The following is a 17623-nucleotide window of genomic DNA, read 5'->3' as shown; positions in this document are numbered from 1 at the left end:
TGTACCACAAATAAATATTACTCAATGAAGTTCAAAGCTTCTACCTCACCTTTCAATTTATGCAAGAGAACTAGGATGTCAACAATCTCGAGCTTGAGATTAGTACCAAAAATAGTCTTAGGGACCTTACTCTTGGTGCTTTGTGGTTTTTGAAACCATGATTGCATAATCTTCTTTCTCTAGACCATTTTCTTTGTGGAAAACTTAGAGACGGCTCCACCAATTGTCAAATCTAAAAACTATTCCCACTCTGGGACTCGAAGACAATTTACCACAGTTTTTCTATCAATGGAGATTAATGTTGTATCATTCGGCAATACAATCTATCTAGTGTGCAGGTTATAATGATTTATACATTCATATATCAACTCCAAAGCTTGGACTACAACTGGGAAACCCACTGCTTCAACTAGCCCATATCCTCAAAGCTTCTCAATAATGGGATGAATAGGCTCTGATCTCACCCTCTTCTAGAAATCTTGCATGTCATAGAAACTGAGAGAGGTTTCCATGAAATTTTTTAGTGAAGACTTGATCCCATTCAATCCATCAAAATCCACAAATCTAGTTGCCACAAATGAAAATGAACTTTGAACCCAGAAAATGAAAGGAATAAAAAATGTGCATTTACTAGCATTTTGAAAAGTAATGCAATCTTAATAGAATAACAGTTCAAGAAAGAGTGGTAGTTTTGTAACTATTCACATTTCCATCTATATAGGGACTTCAATTCACCCATTGATATTTAGAATTTGCACCACATGAATGAATTGAAGGAGAGATCTGTTGGAACAGTAAATGCATAGTTTTAACAGATATTAAGGTGTCCTTTCACCATTCCATTAATTCAATGGTAACTTTCTATCTCTCATATTTACTTCCCATTTTCCACTAATATTTGAAAAGTTATAAACAGAGTACCCTATAACAAAATATCTATCTAGTAGATCTTTCCTGCAGTGGCTAGATTATTTCCATTCTCATCTTGAGAGATTTAGTACACAAAATATGGGTTTAATCTTCTCACCAACTTGATTTTCTTTAAAATCTAGAAAAATTTCCTTGTGGGTTGAAAACCCACTGAGGAGAAGACAATTTTCATTTCTCTGTTGACGCTTTCCTTTTAACTTTACCTTTTCATGATGGTTTCATTTGGATTTAGAGATGTCCAAAAGTAGTGTGAAAAGTCATTAGGGACCCACCTTTGCTTCTTTTCGTTTAGAATTACCTTTTTTGGGAAACTAACTTCATGGGTTGAAAACCCGCCAAGGAGAAGACGAAGTCTAGATTTCTACAAACTTCTATTCTCATGGAGAAAACAATGAATCCCAAGCAGATATAACTCTTGTAAATGATCTTTGCATGTGTCCTAAATCTCCATTAGATTAGGTACTAAACTACTTGCAAAAACTCACAACACAAAAGGAAAACCACCCAGGTACGAAATGTGGGGAAAGGGAAGATGAAAAATCCAATGAAGACTCTTTCCACCTAAGGGGACTTGGACCTAGACTCGAATGCACCTAGGGACATTACTGAAACATGAATTCCACTTAATTGGTTAGAGAATGATAAGTGGGGCAACATGCACAAAACATTGTTCAAAGTAGCTAAAATGGTAGTTCTCTCCTTCGCTATTTGAAACAATTTAGTTTTAAAAAATACCACTAATTACTTAAATGTTTATCTTCTAATTAGGTGATCAATCATTGGTGTTGTGACAAGACAATTAGCAAGAAAGGTACCTTATCATATTTCTAAAGTTTTATAAATGACAAGATATAAATTTGATATTTAATAGATTATAAGTGTTTTTCAATAATAAAAGTTGATCAAATTTTGTTAAATTGTAAAGAAAATATCAGGCAAAATACATATTCTAAAATACTTATCATTGAAAACTACAAAAGCATAAATGGGTTTCAGATGAGATTAGACTGAACAAAAAGTAACATTAAGTCATAAGACAGTTCTAAATGAATGAACAATAAAAACTAACATCAAGTAATCAGACAATTCTAAAGGAATTGAATTACTATGAAAATATCTTCTACTTATTAATTGATGAGAAACACTTGATGAAGGTTTTACAAATGGGGTGAGGAAATTCTAGGGAAGTGTTTCATGTATTCTCATGATACATGGGTCGTATGAGTCACTACTCGTGAAACATAGGTCAATGAGTTTGACTTAAAAACTACATAGTTCAATCCTGATAGTAATATCACAGAGATGGATTATGTGAGTCACTACTCGTAAAACTTAGGTCAATGGGTTAGACTCAAAAACTACACAATTGAATCTTGATAGTAAATATCTCCTAAGATGAATTCACAAGCTATGAATTCAACCAACCAAAATGAACCAACAAAATAAACTATCAAGAATTTTTAAAAATATAGAAGAAAAAACATAAGATAGGACAATGTTAAAAATGGATTTAAAATTTGAAAAATAAATAAATTAAAATAATGAAAATCTAATTCTCACATTACATCAAAACCTCTAAACACAAATTGCATGTATGAATCTCATGATCTACAAAAACATGCATCACATGCATAAATATATAAAATCTTGAGGCTCTTGATGATAGATGGGCATGTGTTGTAGCACAATAAAAATAGAATGTATTTCATTCACAATGATTTCAAAAGGATACATAGCGTCTTTTTATAGGCAAGTATACAATATTGTAGAGAAATCTAGCATTAGCCAACAAGATAAAATATCTACATACTTCTGGAAAATACTACAATCAAAACAACCAAAATACCTAAACCTAATAATCTAGAAACATCCATTAATCCTAAGTAGAAATTATTATTTCTAAGACTCCCCCCTAAAGTCTACTATCTACATCATTAATAGTTACAATTCCTAATTCTTCCCTCAAAATCTCAAATTGTTCCTATGTAAAGCCTTAGTGAAGATATCTATAAGTTTCTCCTCTGGTCTACAATGTTGTAGATAAATTTCTTGGTGACTAACCAGTTGTCTAATGAAGTGATACCTTGTGTCAATGTGCTTTTTCCTCTTGTGAAACACATGGTTCTTTAAAAGTGCAATAGAAGACTTGTTATCACAATAGATTGTAGTAGGTCCATCTTGACCTTGCATTAAGTCTTTCAAAATTCTTCACATCCATACTGCTTGACATGTTGTTGTTGTTTTGACTACAGCCATTGCTTCAGCTGATGATGAAAGAGTTACTACAGGTTGCTTCTTTGATGCCCATGATACAACACCTATTGCAAGCTGAAATGCATATCTAGATGTTCTCTTTCTATCTTCAATATTTCCTACAAAATCACTATCTATATATCCAACTAATTTAAAATTATTTGAAGTAGAATACAATATATTTTTGAAAATTGGCTATATGTAGTAATGTAATTGTTGTCATTAATGGTAACACATGATGTACATACTTTCAGAAAGGTTTGGTAATAAAGATACTTAGCTTTTGGTACTCAAAAAATTGTCTAAGTATGAAATTAGTTTACAACAATACATTGTTTTATATGTAAAATGTTTTTGACATTATATTATGATTGAAAAAGATAGATGGAGATAGTGTACATGTTGATGATGATATGTATAACCTCGGACATTAGTATAGATAGTATGGAAAAGAAATATTCATGATTTACTAGAGAACCTAATTTCATGATCCAAGATTGAGCTAAGGTCAGAGATCAGTCAAGAAAGAAGATACAGCATCTATATACTTAAGGATTAATTACATGTTTGGCTAGTGAGCTCTTCTTGCATCCACTATACTACAACTCTAATAGGGTTGGAATATCTTAACAAAGAATGAAAGTCTCTTCTATAATATATATATATATATATATATATATATATATATATATATATATATATATATATATATATATATAATCTAGTGGGTATCATCCCCACTAAAGTTTTCCCTTGGTTAGGGTTTCCCTAGTTTACAAAATATGGTGTTATGAGTTCTCTTTATGCATTGTTATTATTATTGTTTAACATTACTTGTTTACTTTCTTATACATGGTTCAAAGTAATTAATAATATCTTGTTGGTGAAAAAATTTTGTAGATAAGATTATGTTTCAAAGTACAAAGTATACATCAGAAATAGATTTCTTACCATGCTTTGTTATGACATTGATTGTACCTTTTCTACTTACTTCCACTATCTCATTATTTTCCAACTTCACTTTTAATTTAATTGATCTATCCAAGCTTTCAAAAAACTCTTTGTTTCCTATCATATGATTACTGCAACCACTATCTAGAATTCAGAAATCATTTGAACTCTCTTGGGCTTCATTGCAAGTAATGAGCAATGTCTCAGAACTACTCTTAAAATAATTTTCATTTTTCTTACTCAAATCATCTTTTTTTTCCCCTACACTCATTTGAAAAATTTCCAAACTTCTTGCAATAATAACATTGAACATTTATTTTATCATACTTCTGTGATGTCTGGCTATTATTTTATCCCCTTGAGTTGAAGTATTGATTTCTCCTTCCTCCTGAATTTGGACTCTTTCCTTCTTCTTTTTGAAAATTATATCCACCTCTTCCTTTTCCTCTTCCTCTAAATCCAAATTTTCATCTTCCCATACCTCTACCAAATGTCATTTTTGTTTCGAATGCATTGTCTAGTAAATTACCCAAACACCTCATTTATAGATAATGTTGTTAAATCTTTAGATTCTTCAATTGCAACCACAATATTATCAAATTTAGGAGGTAAACTTCTTAAAATCTTCTCTGAAATTTTTTTATTAGTAAGCTCATCACCATTCATCCTTATTTGATTAACCACACTCATAACACAATTTTAAAATTTCTCTACAGAATAGAATCCTTCATTTGTAAATTCTCTTCTAAGTGCTTGCAATTTAACAATCTTTACCTTACTTGTACCTTGATATGCTATCTCAACAATGTCCCAAGCTTACTTGGCTATAACAGCTAGCTTAATTTTTCCAAGAATGAAGTCATCCATTTTATTCTTTTGCCTATTTTCATAAAGCTTTTTCTTTTTATTAGCATTTAAAGTAGACTCACTGCAAGTTCAACATAATCATTTAAGATTATATTTGATTACTCATAGGAATCAAATATAAGGTTCATTCTAAAAGCCCAATCATCATAATTCTTTCTAGAAAATATTAGAATTGAAGGTTGAAAACTCCCTGAAGCCATGTCTGATAAAAACTCATAAAAAAATGCACAGATATACCAAACCCTAAATAGGGCAACAAGAAACTTATAGATCTCTCAACGAAATAGTTTATATGACTTTCTATCCCCTTCTCTGCTACAATCCTCCTTACGCCAAATCTTTCAAACTCCTCTTTTAACTAGACTCTGATACCACTTTGATGGATGAGCATAAAATATAGATTGTATTTCATTTACAATGATTTAAATGAATACATAATGCCTTTTTATAGGCAAGTATACAATATTCTAGAGAAATCTAGCATTAGCTGACAAGATAGAATATCTAAATACTTCTGGAAAATACTACAGCCATAAACCTAATAATCTAGAAACATCTAATGACAGACAATTAATCCTAAATAGAAATTATTATTCCTAATAGTTGAGAATCTAAGACATTGCAAAATCATACTGGAATTTATAAGTAAACAATGATTTAGTACAAACTTCGTCTAGAACATGAGAAAATTGCATGGATGTTACAAACCCTGAAAATTTTAGAACTAAAACTCACCACATCCATGAAAACTCGGATCAATTTTTCTCCTCTCATAGAAACAATTGAGGTGTTTTTTCTTCCTTCTCTCTTCATATTGTTGTTGAGAAACATTTCCTATGGAATTAATCTGCCCAACTCATTAGCATTCAAGAAAATGTTAATGACTGTTGGAGAGTGTAATTTCCTCTCACATGAATTGTAAAAGAAAAATAAAGAGGATTCTGGAAATTCTTGGATGGACAAATAGGGTTAGGTAAAGTTTTGAAAGTCATAGATAATTCTAGAAAAGTATATTTGTGTTTTGTCAGCTAATTTAGATGTTTCTAGAAATGATCTAAGACCTTTATAAATAGAGGCATCATGTAATGTAATTGACATGGACAAAATGGTTAATGAAATATATTAGTGAGTATTTTTTCAGATTTTGTTTATTTTATCCATCCACCTTCCACAAGGTGTATTCCTAGGTTTCTACAATTTGTATCAGAGTTGTCATGGGTTTCTACAATTGGTATAAAAGATAATTTAAGATCTTGGTCCACCTTCTACAAGTGGTATTAGAGCTAGGGCAAGAAAATCTTGTCATCATTTGTGACAAATGAATTAGAGTAAGTTAATTGGGAGCATCCTATCATTATTTTTTGATAGAAGCAGCTAATCATTGGATAGCTGAAGAAGGAAGGAATTTGTTTGACAATATTTGTGACAACCAAGAGAATTTTTTTTTACAAAGAAAGATTATTTGGAGAACCCTATCACCATTTGTGACAGATGAAGCTATCAAGGGGTAGCTGAAAGAAGACATGATTTTGATCAAAGTTATCAATGACTCTGTCACTGGCATTTATGACACATGAGGCAAGATAATTTTGGAAATTAAAGGCCTTAGCCTTGAAGGCACTATTCATCAAGAAATTAATGGATATGAAACATTATGGCATCAAGCAAAAGAAAGGATTTGGATTCATATGCAACAACATTTGAGGTTGAAATTAGGGGGGAGTGTTGGAGTGTGTAATTTCCCCTCAAATGAATTGTAAAAGCAAAATAAAGAGGATTCTAGAAATTCTTGGATGAACAAATAGGGTTAGCTAAAGTTCTGGAAGTCATAGATAATTAAAAAGTCTATTTGTGTTTTGTCAACTAATTTAAATGTTTCCAGAAATGATCTAAGACCTCTATAAATAGAGGCATCATGTAATGTAATTGACATGGACAAAATGGTTAATGAAATATATTAGTGTTGCAACACATTGAGTATTTTTCAGTTTTTGTTTATTTTGTCCATCCACCTTCCACAAGGTGTGTTCCTGAGTTTCTACAATTTGTATCGGAGTTGTAATGGGTTTCTACAATTGGTATCAGAGATAATTTAAGATCTTGGTCCACCTTCTACAATGATGCCATCCATAAAATGTTTATTCATCCAAACACGCTCATATTCTCTTATAAGATGGCTGAATTCTCCTATTGCTTTCTTCACATGAGCTTGCAAAGCCGAGGATTCATCCACTGTATCCAAAGTGGGCAATGCAAACTAGTTCTGGACTGGAAAACTAGAGCTTCCAACTTCATGGTGTGATGAGGAGATGAACTATGATTGTGATTCTTCTGTTGTCCATTCAGACGAAGTTAATTTTCTTATAAATGACTCGGCAACTGCTTGTAATATTATATTTTGAAGTACCAAAAGAGGATTGTTAGTGAACTTATTTTAGCAAAAAACACAAAACATAAATGAAGAAACCAGTGAACTTATTTAAGAAAACCTCCTTTATTAAGCTCTCATTTTCTTGAGCCTAATGTTCCCATTCAAGGATCATTTTTTGCAATGCATAAGGTTCTCCATAGGTTAGACACTTCATACTTGAAATTGGATTTTTCTACGTCATGATTTCCACTTCTAATTTCTCAATTTCTAGATGCAAATTAGCATTGTCAGTATGCTCCTACTAAACCTGCACAACAATAATGGATTTCTCAAGATCAAAAAATTTGGAAGAAAAATAATTGTAATTGTCAACCCTAATTCTAAAAGAAAATGTATATACTACCTTCATTTGTGTGCGGTAGTTTTGAAACCAAAATTTAACTTGCTGTGGCGTCAGACCCAATTTACTACTTAGTTCTTCTCTGTCCTTCTCTTCTAGATGTTGGTTCACCTTAAAGAAACTACAGCAACAAAATATTATTAAAAATATGAGTCATTTATTTATCAGATTTCAATTGTGTACTTTCTTAATCAAATTTATCAATCTATATTTCAATAGTTCTGGGATGGGTGATCTTTTGAACATCAACTATGTTGGAATATTTAATATGGCATTTTCTTGCCCCTAGAGCCAAACACCCACCTACCACCTGACGACCAGTAGAATAGATACAAAATTTGAATGCGGTAGGTGAGATTTTCAAATTTGGAAATGAGAGGGAAAAATGTTTTAGGTCAGAAGACAAAAGGAATGTTTCTACATTCATTTTAGCAGAGAGGTTGCAGATCAAGCAGATCAGAGAGAAGTTGTAGAGCTGAGCAGAGAACGAAGAAGGAAAGAAGTTTGTGCCTGCAGTTGCACGTGTTTCCCTTGTTCACTCTATAAGTTTTTTGTTGTTTGGATTTGTCTTGTTGAAGCAGTGATTGCTCCAGGCACCATTGTATGTAGCCATTAGAGTTGTAGGTTTAAAAGTTTATTGAAGTTTTAAGTATTATAAATTTAGAGTTATTTTAGGGTTTTCTAGTTGAAGCCGAATGCTACCAAATTTTGTAATATTTTAATGAAAGATTGAATAAAAAGCAAGCAAGCATGCTTGAATCTATTGATCTTCCCTTGTATGTTGCATCTGAAAAATTTGTTTGAAATCTTAAAGCTTTGGCTCTCTAGTTTTAATGGTGAATGCATTCAAGTTGGAATTTTCTAAGTTATAAACTTTAGTTGGAGCTGAGCTCACTCGGCATCCATTGGTACCGAGCATTTCATTGTGGTTGAGCATTGCCTTTGTGTGTCGAGCTTACTCAGCTTCCTTGTGTCGAGCTAACTTGACACCTATATTCTTCCTATCACTCGGCACCTATCCTGGCACTCGGCACCTTCAGGTGCCGACCAAAACTAGCACTCGGCACCTTCATGTGCCGAGCAATTTTTAAGTGCCGAGTATAAATTTTAGGTTTAGGGTTGTGAGTTGTTGAAATTTACATTAATATTTCTCACATGGTATTGGAGCTTTGAGGCCCCACATCCAAAGTGAGTTAGGGCATTTGTTTTTCTTGGGATATTTGACATGGCAGGAGATGTAGGAAAGATATGGCAGCAACCACCATCCTTTAATGGGAAAATTTATGATACATGGGCAAAGAAGATGAAAACCATTATGGTTGCAAATGATTTGTGGGAATTTTTAGTTAATGGATTCAATGATGTGATTGATCCAACTCAGTATGTTGCCCTCACAAATGCACAGAAGACTCATTTGAAAGAGTCGAGGAGGAAGGATGCTAAGGCATTAAGTTTGATTGAAGCAACAGTGACAGAGAAAGTATTCTCAAAGATTGCAGCAGCAAATTATGCAAAGGAAGCATGGGATATCCTTGAGACAAACTTCAAGGGGAATGATAAAGTCCATACTATAAAGCTACAGAACATTAGGAGGGAATTTGAGAACCTTCAGATGAAGGAGAATGAATCAATTGCAGACTTCAATTCAAGGACCTCCAATGTGATTAACCAACTGAAGTCAAATGGAGAAGACTATCAAGAGCAGAGGATAGTGGAAAAGATATTGAGGAGTTTACCTCATAAATATGACAATTTGGTCATGACCATAGAAGAGGCAAAAGACCTCACCATTTTGACAATGGATGAGTTGATGGGTACACTTCAAACCAATGAGCATAGGATCAACAGATCTAGTTCTTCATCTTCCCAAGAGCAAGCATTCAAGGCTCAGAAAAATCCAAGAGGAAGGAGGAGAGGAAGAAATGGCTTAGGCGGAAACTCCAGAGGTAGAGGCTAAGGAAATAGAGGAAAAAGGAATGTTGCAGCAGAAAGCTTAGGAAGAGCAAATGGAGCAAGTAGCTCACAAAATACTTCAAGAGGAGGTAAGAAAAACTACAACTCAAATAAAAGTAATGTAGAATGCTACTACTATCATAAATATGGGCATTATGCAAATGAATCCTCGAAGAAGCAGAATGATCAGTCAGGACAAGAAAATTTGGCTGATGTGAACATGGGAAGTGGACCCAACGCTGCTGCCTTCATCATGTGTAATATTGGTGAAGAAGGAAGCCCTGAGGTTTGGTACCTCGACAGTGGATGTACCAACCACATGAGTGGTAATGAAACATTGTTTTCATTCATTGACAAGAGTTTCAAATTTAAAATTAAAATGGGTAACAATGGAACCCTACCAGTTGTTGGCAAAGGATCTATTATGGTCCGCACCAAGAAAGGTGAGAAAAAGGAAATACAAAATGTGTATTTTGCCCCTAGTATGAAGCACAATTTGATAAGCATTGGTTAGCTCATTCAAAATGGATACAAAGTTCTCATGGAGAATGACACGTGTGTCATTCATGAAAAGGATGGGAGCAAGAACTTACTTGCAGCAGTTCAAATGACAAAGAATAGAATGTTTCCCTTGAGGATAGAGGCATGTTTCTCATCTCAAGTTTGTGTTGCATCTCACACACAATCAACTCTAAGGAGTGTGATTGAAGACCCCTCATGACTATGGCACCTTAGGTATGGTCATCTAGGCTATGCTGGTTTAAATTTATTATCAAATAAAAGAATGGTAGAAGGTTTGCCATGTATAGGAAATTCATGTGACAAGTGTGATGCTTGTATTTTGGGTAAGCAACATAGGCTTCTCTTTAATTCTTGAAATTCTAAGAGGGCTATATATCCATTAGAGTTAGTGCATACTAACCTAGTTGGTCCTATGCAAGTTACTTCCATTGGGGGGACTACATATTTTATGACATTCTTTGATGATTTCAGTCGTAGGACATGGGTGTATTTCTTAAAGAATAAATATGAAGCATTTGATAAATTTGTAGAATTTAAAGCCCAGGCTAAAAGAGAATGTGAACATTATATCAAGGTCCTAAGATCAGATAGAGGAGGGGAGTCTACCTCCAATTCTTTTGTAAATTTTTGCAAGAAACATGGCATAAAGAAATAGCTCACAGCTAGCTATACACCACAGTAGAATGGAGTGGCTAAAAGAAAGAACAGGACCATTGTTGAAATGGCAAGGAGCATGATGAAAGAGAAAGGTCTCCCAACTAAATTTTGGGGAGAGGCTGTGGCAACAGTAGTTTACCTAATTAATAGGTGTCCTACAAAGGCAGTCTGTGACATAATTCCAATGGAAGCATGGTCATAAATAAGATGGATAGTTGAACACCTAAGGGTGTTTAGATGTGTTTCATATGCACATGTGCCTAAAGAGAAAAGGTAGAAATTAGATGAAAAAGGTGTGAAATGCATTTTCACAGGGTATAGCCCAGAATCAAAGGCATACAGATTGTATGACCCATTGAACAACAAGATGATGCTTTCAAGAGATGTGGAATTTCTTGAAAATCAGTCTTGGTATGGACAAATTGATGAGTCACCAAGCACTTCTAGTAAAGTGCCAATTATGAGTGAAGAAGATGCTGATGAACGGCAAGAAGAAGGAGAAAATAGAAGAAAAGGCAAGCAAATTCAAACATTTCCAAGCTCCTCTAGGCATGACTGAGTGTCAGTGTCGAGTAACAGTGAAGACCAGGCTGGTCAGCAAAGCAGCAGCAATGAAGATTCTGATCCCACACTCTCCTCCCTATTACCAAGAAAGACCAAGAGTCTTAGGGAGATACACCAAGATGGAATGTATGAAGATTATGATGAGAGTGTTAATTTTGCATTATTTTCTCATAGTGATCCAATATATTTTGAAGAAGCAATCAAAGAGAAGAAATGGTGTAATGCCATGGATGAGGAAATAGATGCTATAGAAAGAAATGAGACATGGGAGCTAACTAAATTGCCTCCAAAGAAGTAAGTAATTGGAGTAAAATGGGTCTATAAGATCAAATGCAATGTTGAAGGCAAGATTGATAGGCATAAGGCAAGGCTGGTAGTCAAGGGCTACAAATAGCAGTATGGAAGAGATTATGATGAGACCTATGCTCCAGTTGCAAGAATGGAAACCATGTGTGCTGTCATAGCAATTGCAGCTCAGCACAAGTGGAAGGTATTTCAAATGGATGTGAAGTCTGCCTTCCTTAATGGTGTATTGAAAGAAGAAGTATGTGTGGAGTAGCCACCTGGTTATGAAGTTGCAGGTGAAGAACATAAAGTATATAGATTGAAGAGAGCTCTTTATGGGCTCAAGAAAGCTCCATGGGCATGGTACAATAGGATTGAGTCATATTTGATCAGCAATGGCTTTAGCAAAAGCAATGGTGAGTCCACTCTTTACATCAAGGCAACAGATGGTAATGTATTGATTGTTGTCTTGTATGTAGATGACTTGATTTTTACTGGTAATGATAAGGCTCTAATTGGTGAGTTCAAAGAGGCCATGAAAGGTGAATTTGAAATGACAGACCTAGGTCTCTTGAAATACTTTCTAGGCATATAAGTAAAACAAATGCATAATGGCATCGTCATCTCTCAAGAAAAGTATGCAAGGCAGATCTTGGAGAGATTTAAAATGTAGAATAGTAAGGCAACCCCCACACCAACAACAATAGGTCTGAAGTTAAGCAAGGAAGACTCTAGCAAAAGAGTGGATCCAACACTATACAAGAGTATGGTTGGAAGTCTAATGTATTTGATTGCAAGTCGACCAGACCTAATGCATGCAGTAAGTCTAATTTTTAGATTTATGGAAACCCCAAAGGATTCCCATTGGCAAGCGAGAAAGAGGATCCTAAGGTATGTGAAAGGTACCAAGGGATTTGGAATTTTGTATACTACAAATGATGATTCCAAGTTGGTTGGTTACACGGATAGTGGTTTGGCTAGAAGTATAAATGATAGGAAGAGCACTTCTGGATACATGTTTCATATGGGATCGGATGCAATTTCATGGGCATCCAAGAAGCAACCTATTGTTGCTCAATCTACAGCAAAGGCTAAATACATAGCAGCAAATGTAGTAGCATGTCAAGCAATTTGGCTAAGGAGGATCTTGATAGATTTGAATGAAAGGCAAGAGGATGGAACCGCAATTTATTGTGACAACATCTCATCAATTGCATTGTCCAAGAATCCAATCTTCTATGGGAGAAGCAAGCATATTGAGATTAGATATCACTTCATCAGAGAGTTGGTGGAGAATGGGGATATCAAAATGAATTTTTGCAAGTCTGAGCAGCAGTTAGCAGAAATTTTCACAAAGCCATTAGGCATTGGATCTTTTGTACACCTAAGAGAGTGTCTTGGTTTAGTTGATGTGGACCAACTGTGATCCTTGTTTTGTTTGGCTCAGGACAAGGGGGAGTGTTGGAATATTTAATACGGCAGTTGTCTTGCCCTTGGAGCCAAATGTCCACCTACCACCTGATGACCAACAAAATAGATAGAAAACATGAATGCGGTAGGTGAGATTTTTGAATTTAAAAATGAGAGGGAAAAACATTTTAGGTCAGAAGAAAAAAGGAATGTTTCTACATTCATTTTAACAGAGAGTTTGCAAATCAAGTAGATCAAAGAGAAGTTGCAAAGCTGAGCAGAGAAGGAAGAAGGAAAGAATTTTGTGCCTACAGTTGCACGCATTTCCCTTGTTCACTCTGTAAGTTTGTTGTTGTTTGGATTTGTCCTGGTGAAGTAGTGATTGCTCCAGGCACTGTTGTATGCAGCCATTAGAGTTGCAGGTTTAAAATTTTATTGAAGTTTGAAGTATTATCAATTTAAGGTTATTTTAGAGTTTTCTATTTGAAGCCGAATGCTCCCAGATTTTGTAATAGTTTAATGAAAGATTGAGTAGAAAGCAAGCAAGCATACTTGAATCTATTGATCTTCCCTTGTATGTTGCATTTGAGAAATTTGTTTGAAAGCTTAAATCTTTGGCTCTCTGGTTTTAATGGTGAATGCATTTGCGTTGGAATTTTTTAATTTATAAACTTTAGTTGGAGCTGAGCTCACTCGGCATCCATTGGTGTTGAGCATTTCATTGTGGCCAAGCATTTCCTTTGTGTGTCGAGCTTACTCGACTTCCTTGTGCTGAGCTAACTTGGCACCTATATTCTTCCTGTCACTTGGCACCTATCCTGGCACTCGGCACCTTTAGGTGCTGACCAAAATTGGTAGTTAGCACCTTCATGTGCCGAGCAATTTTTTAAGTGCCGAGTATAAATTTTAGGTTTAGGGTTGTGAGTTGTTGAAATTTACATTAATATTTCTCACAAACTAGATGTAAGAAGTTCTAAGTATTCTATTCATTCTTATGATATCAGTATATGCTACTTTTTGTTATTTTCAACTACAAACTATGCAGATCATAAGATCAAACACTGAAATTTTCTTTAAAAAATTCATGATGTTTTTGATCTTTTGAAATGTACATTTTTGTGCAGGAGGATAGTCGTGTCCATATAGGTATAGGCTAATCTATATAAGTGTTCATATGAACCACTACTCATTAAACATGGTTGAATCTGTGAAAAATATTTCCTAATATATTCAAAATTGGATGGAAAAATAGTTCTCTTATTCTATGATAGATTGAATAATATATTTAAAATTTGATGCAAAAACAATGTAAACGATCAACAACAAACATTATTTCAACAATTGAATTTTAAAGAATAAATAGAATCCAACTTCTACTTTCATACAATTTATCTCTACTCTTTGAAAAAATTAAAAAATACAACATAATGAAAATCAAAAGCATAAAAATTTGAAAAACCTTACTCTTCCATCACTTCAACTTGCTTGTTGGTATATCCGCGCATGTTTCTCGCCTAATAAAATTGCTCGCCCAAATTCATTACATCCATTCCTTCAATATTATCACTCATTTTCTCTCTTTAACTAGAGTTCACACTAAAATGATTTTTCTCAAATAAGAGTTAGAGAGAAAACAACTATAATTTATCAAGTTTGCACTTGTCTTTTTATAGAGGGGCTTGAGTAACTGTTGGTAAATAGATTTGTTGTTTGGATTTGACCCTTAAATACTCAAAGTTTTTGAACAATATCTGGTTACAATAGTTGAAAAGCCCTCTATAGATGAATGGGTTTTTCTCTGAATTAATAGGTATAGCTCCCTATGAACGATTTTCAATGAATTATATTTATTCCTATCATCTAATTGGGGGTGTGTTCTTAACCTAAGAACAATAGAGGTATAACCAAGCTAGACTTAGGCAAGATCTAACTCAAGTGAACAAAACTTTTTAATAATCTATTTGGTTTTATGCATCCACACATCTTATGAATTCACAAAACTTCCCATGAGCTAAACTACAAGAACTAAAATCTATACTTATTTTCTAGATTGAAAAATTCCTCTCAAAATGAACAATGACAATACTTATTGCGTTCATTCATTGTATAACAAACAGGGGAAGCAAAACTATGTTTCTTCCTCGTTCCAATCCAAACCATGAGAGAAAGATACAAACTTAAAGCCAACTGGTACAAAAAATAATCAATATAAAATACTCTCGATTGTCTCTTCAACAAGAAGTATTTCACACCAAAAATTTTTCCAACCCTCCATTAATCATTCAACTTCATACATATAGAGTTTAAGAGATGACTGGATTACAATAGGAATTTTAATCGGTTCATCTTCTGAGGATGACAAATGGCAAGATGCCAGTTTGTCACATTACAAAATTTACAACAAAAAATGAAAAAGGGGCATCAACTGAATCACTTGGACTTCTTTCCTTTTTCAAATTTTTCTCTATATGCTTTAGCAGCAACTATAATTGGAATCAATTCTTTGTGATTAGGCACATGTACATTAGTGAATCTTAAGAGCCACTTCAAATGCTCTCAAGCCAACTCCTTCACTGCATTTAGCTGACTTGTCAATTCTTTAGCAACCACGTGTACACATCCACCAAGTGTCTGTAGCTCTATCACTCTATTTTGACTACTTGAAGTCATTCCCGATAGATTACTCAAGTACATGGAGAAGTTGTTCTTCATTACTTCCACTCCAATAAGAGCTTTCCCTTGACTGCTAGTTTGTGGATCAATGCATAATCCTTTCATCAGTTCAAATGTCTTGTCTTGAGTTCTCTTCACTTTATCTCCTATTTCCTTGAGTCCTTCTTCAGCTTCTTGAATCATCTCTAGCTTGAATTGCATACCCTGAAGCCATTCAAATAGAGGCTCAATTCCTTTCTTCAAAATTTTCACTTCAACCGCCTCCTTTGACTTCATTTGGATGATCATTTTTAGGAGGAAAATACACTCATCACATCTTGCTTTCTCCATGGCCAAAGTGTTGTGATTAGATATGATATTGTCCTTCTTAGTTTCCAATCGAAGGGTAACATTTCCAATTTGATCGATCAAAGCAACTCCATCTGCATTGAGTTTCTCAATCCATTCTTTTTCAATCTGGCCAAAATGCCTATCTTTTTGAAGTTGTGAGACGAAAGCTTGCACTTATTTTGCTATAGGGTTCTCAGTAGCAAGCACACCAATAATGGTTGCCAATGGAACAACTAACTACCTAATAAATCTTTTCAATTCTTCTATCTCAACCTTCATCTTGATTTTTTACAATTTGAGGCTCTCCAGTTGTTCTTCTATTACCTCATTACTTGATCTCCATAGGCCCACCTTTGTATCATGTCTAACCTCTCCAAGATCAATTGAATGTAGAGTGAAATCATCAGGTGTCATGTCTTCAATTCTTCCTACTTTGTTTGGCTTTGCTATCTCCATGGTTAAGTGTCCTATTTCTAGATCTTTCCCAAGTATTGATAGAGTCTTCTGCTTCTTAGCTTTCACTATTTTAGACCCAGAGAGAATTGCTTGAGACACAGTATCTTTTGTAGGAATACCCTCCTCTTTTCTCTTTCTCTTCCTTTCTAAGGTGTCTTCTAGCTAGGACTTTATACTAATCACTTTAGAAGTAGCCCCAAGTGACTCTATACTGAACATTTTCTTCTTCACCAGAGTCACTACCACTATAGTTGTAGAGAAAGGATTCTTTGGATCTTCAAAAAGAAGCCTAGATGAACTCAGGGCTTTCTCTTCCTCTTGAGTTTTCCTCACAACTTCATCAGATTTAGTGGACTCACTACTACTGCTCTTTTCATCCCTGATCTCTACTATCTGAATGGGGGAACCAGTTGGCTTCAAAACATGAGTGTTTGTAAAATGACTAGGGCTATGATGAGGAGATGGAGTTGGAGTAACATGAGGAGGTGAGATTGGAGTAGAATGAGGAGGTGAGACTGGAGCAGCGTGATGAGGTGAGACTAGAGTAGTAACACCATCTTTCAGCTCTTCAGTCCTCTTTCCTTCAATGCTAGCTTGGGCTCCAATAACTGGTAGAGGACTGCCCTAGAAAGTTGGAGCTATTGAAATTTTTTTCTCTGGGGGTTGATAACCTCCTCCTGTAGATTGAGCAGGTCCTTGAGCAGCTATAGTTGTAACACTGGGTGTGGCACTCTGAGAAGAAGTAGGAGTAGCAGCAGCTGGAAAAGCTTGAGTAGTCTTACTCTTACTCCGACCTTTTTTTGCTGTCCACTCAACCCATTTCCCAGTCGTCTTGATGATCCAAGCCATCATAACATCAAAATCTTCCTCTATATCCACATAGGGTTTAGAACTGATAGGAGTATTCCTTAGTTTAGTCAACTATGTATTGCTATACATATTTTTTCCATCATCTTCTAGCCCTTCCACATCTAAGTTAATGCTATATGTCTTTATTTGAT

This window comes from Cupressus sempervirens, chromosome 2 (genome assembly GCF_028749045.1).
Source record: "Cupressus sempervirens isolate cs-2001-9-10 chromosome 2, ASM2874904v1, whole genome shotgun sequence".
NCBI lineage: Eukaryota > Viridiplantae > Streptophyta > Pinopsida > Cupressales > Cupressaceae > Cupressus > Cupressus sempervirens.
Note: the sequence above shows the minus strand (reverse complement) of the source record.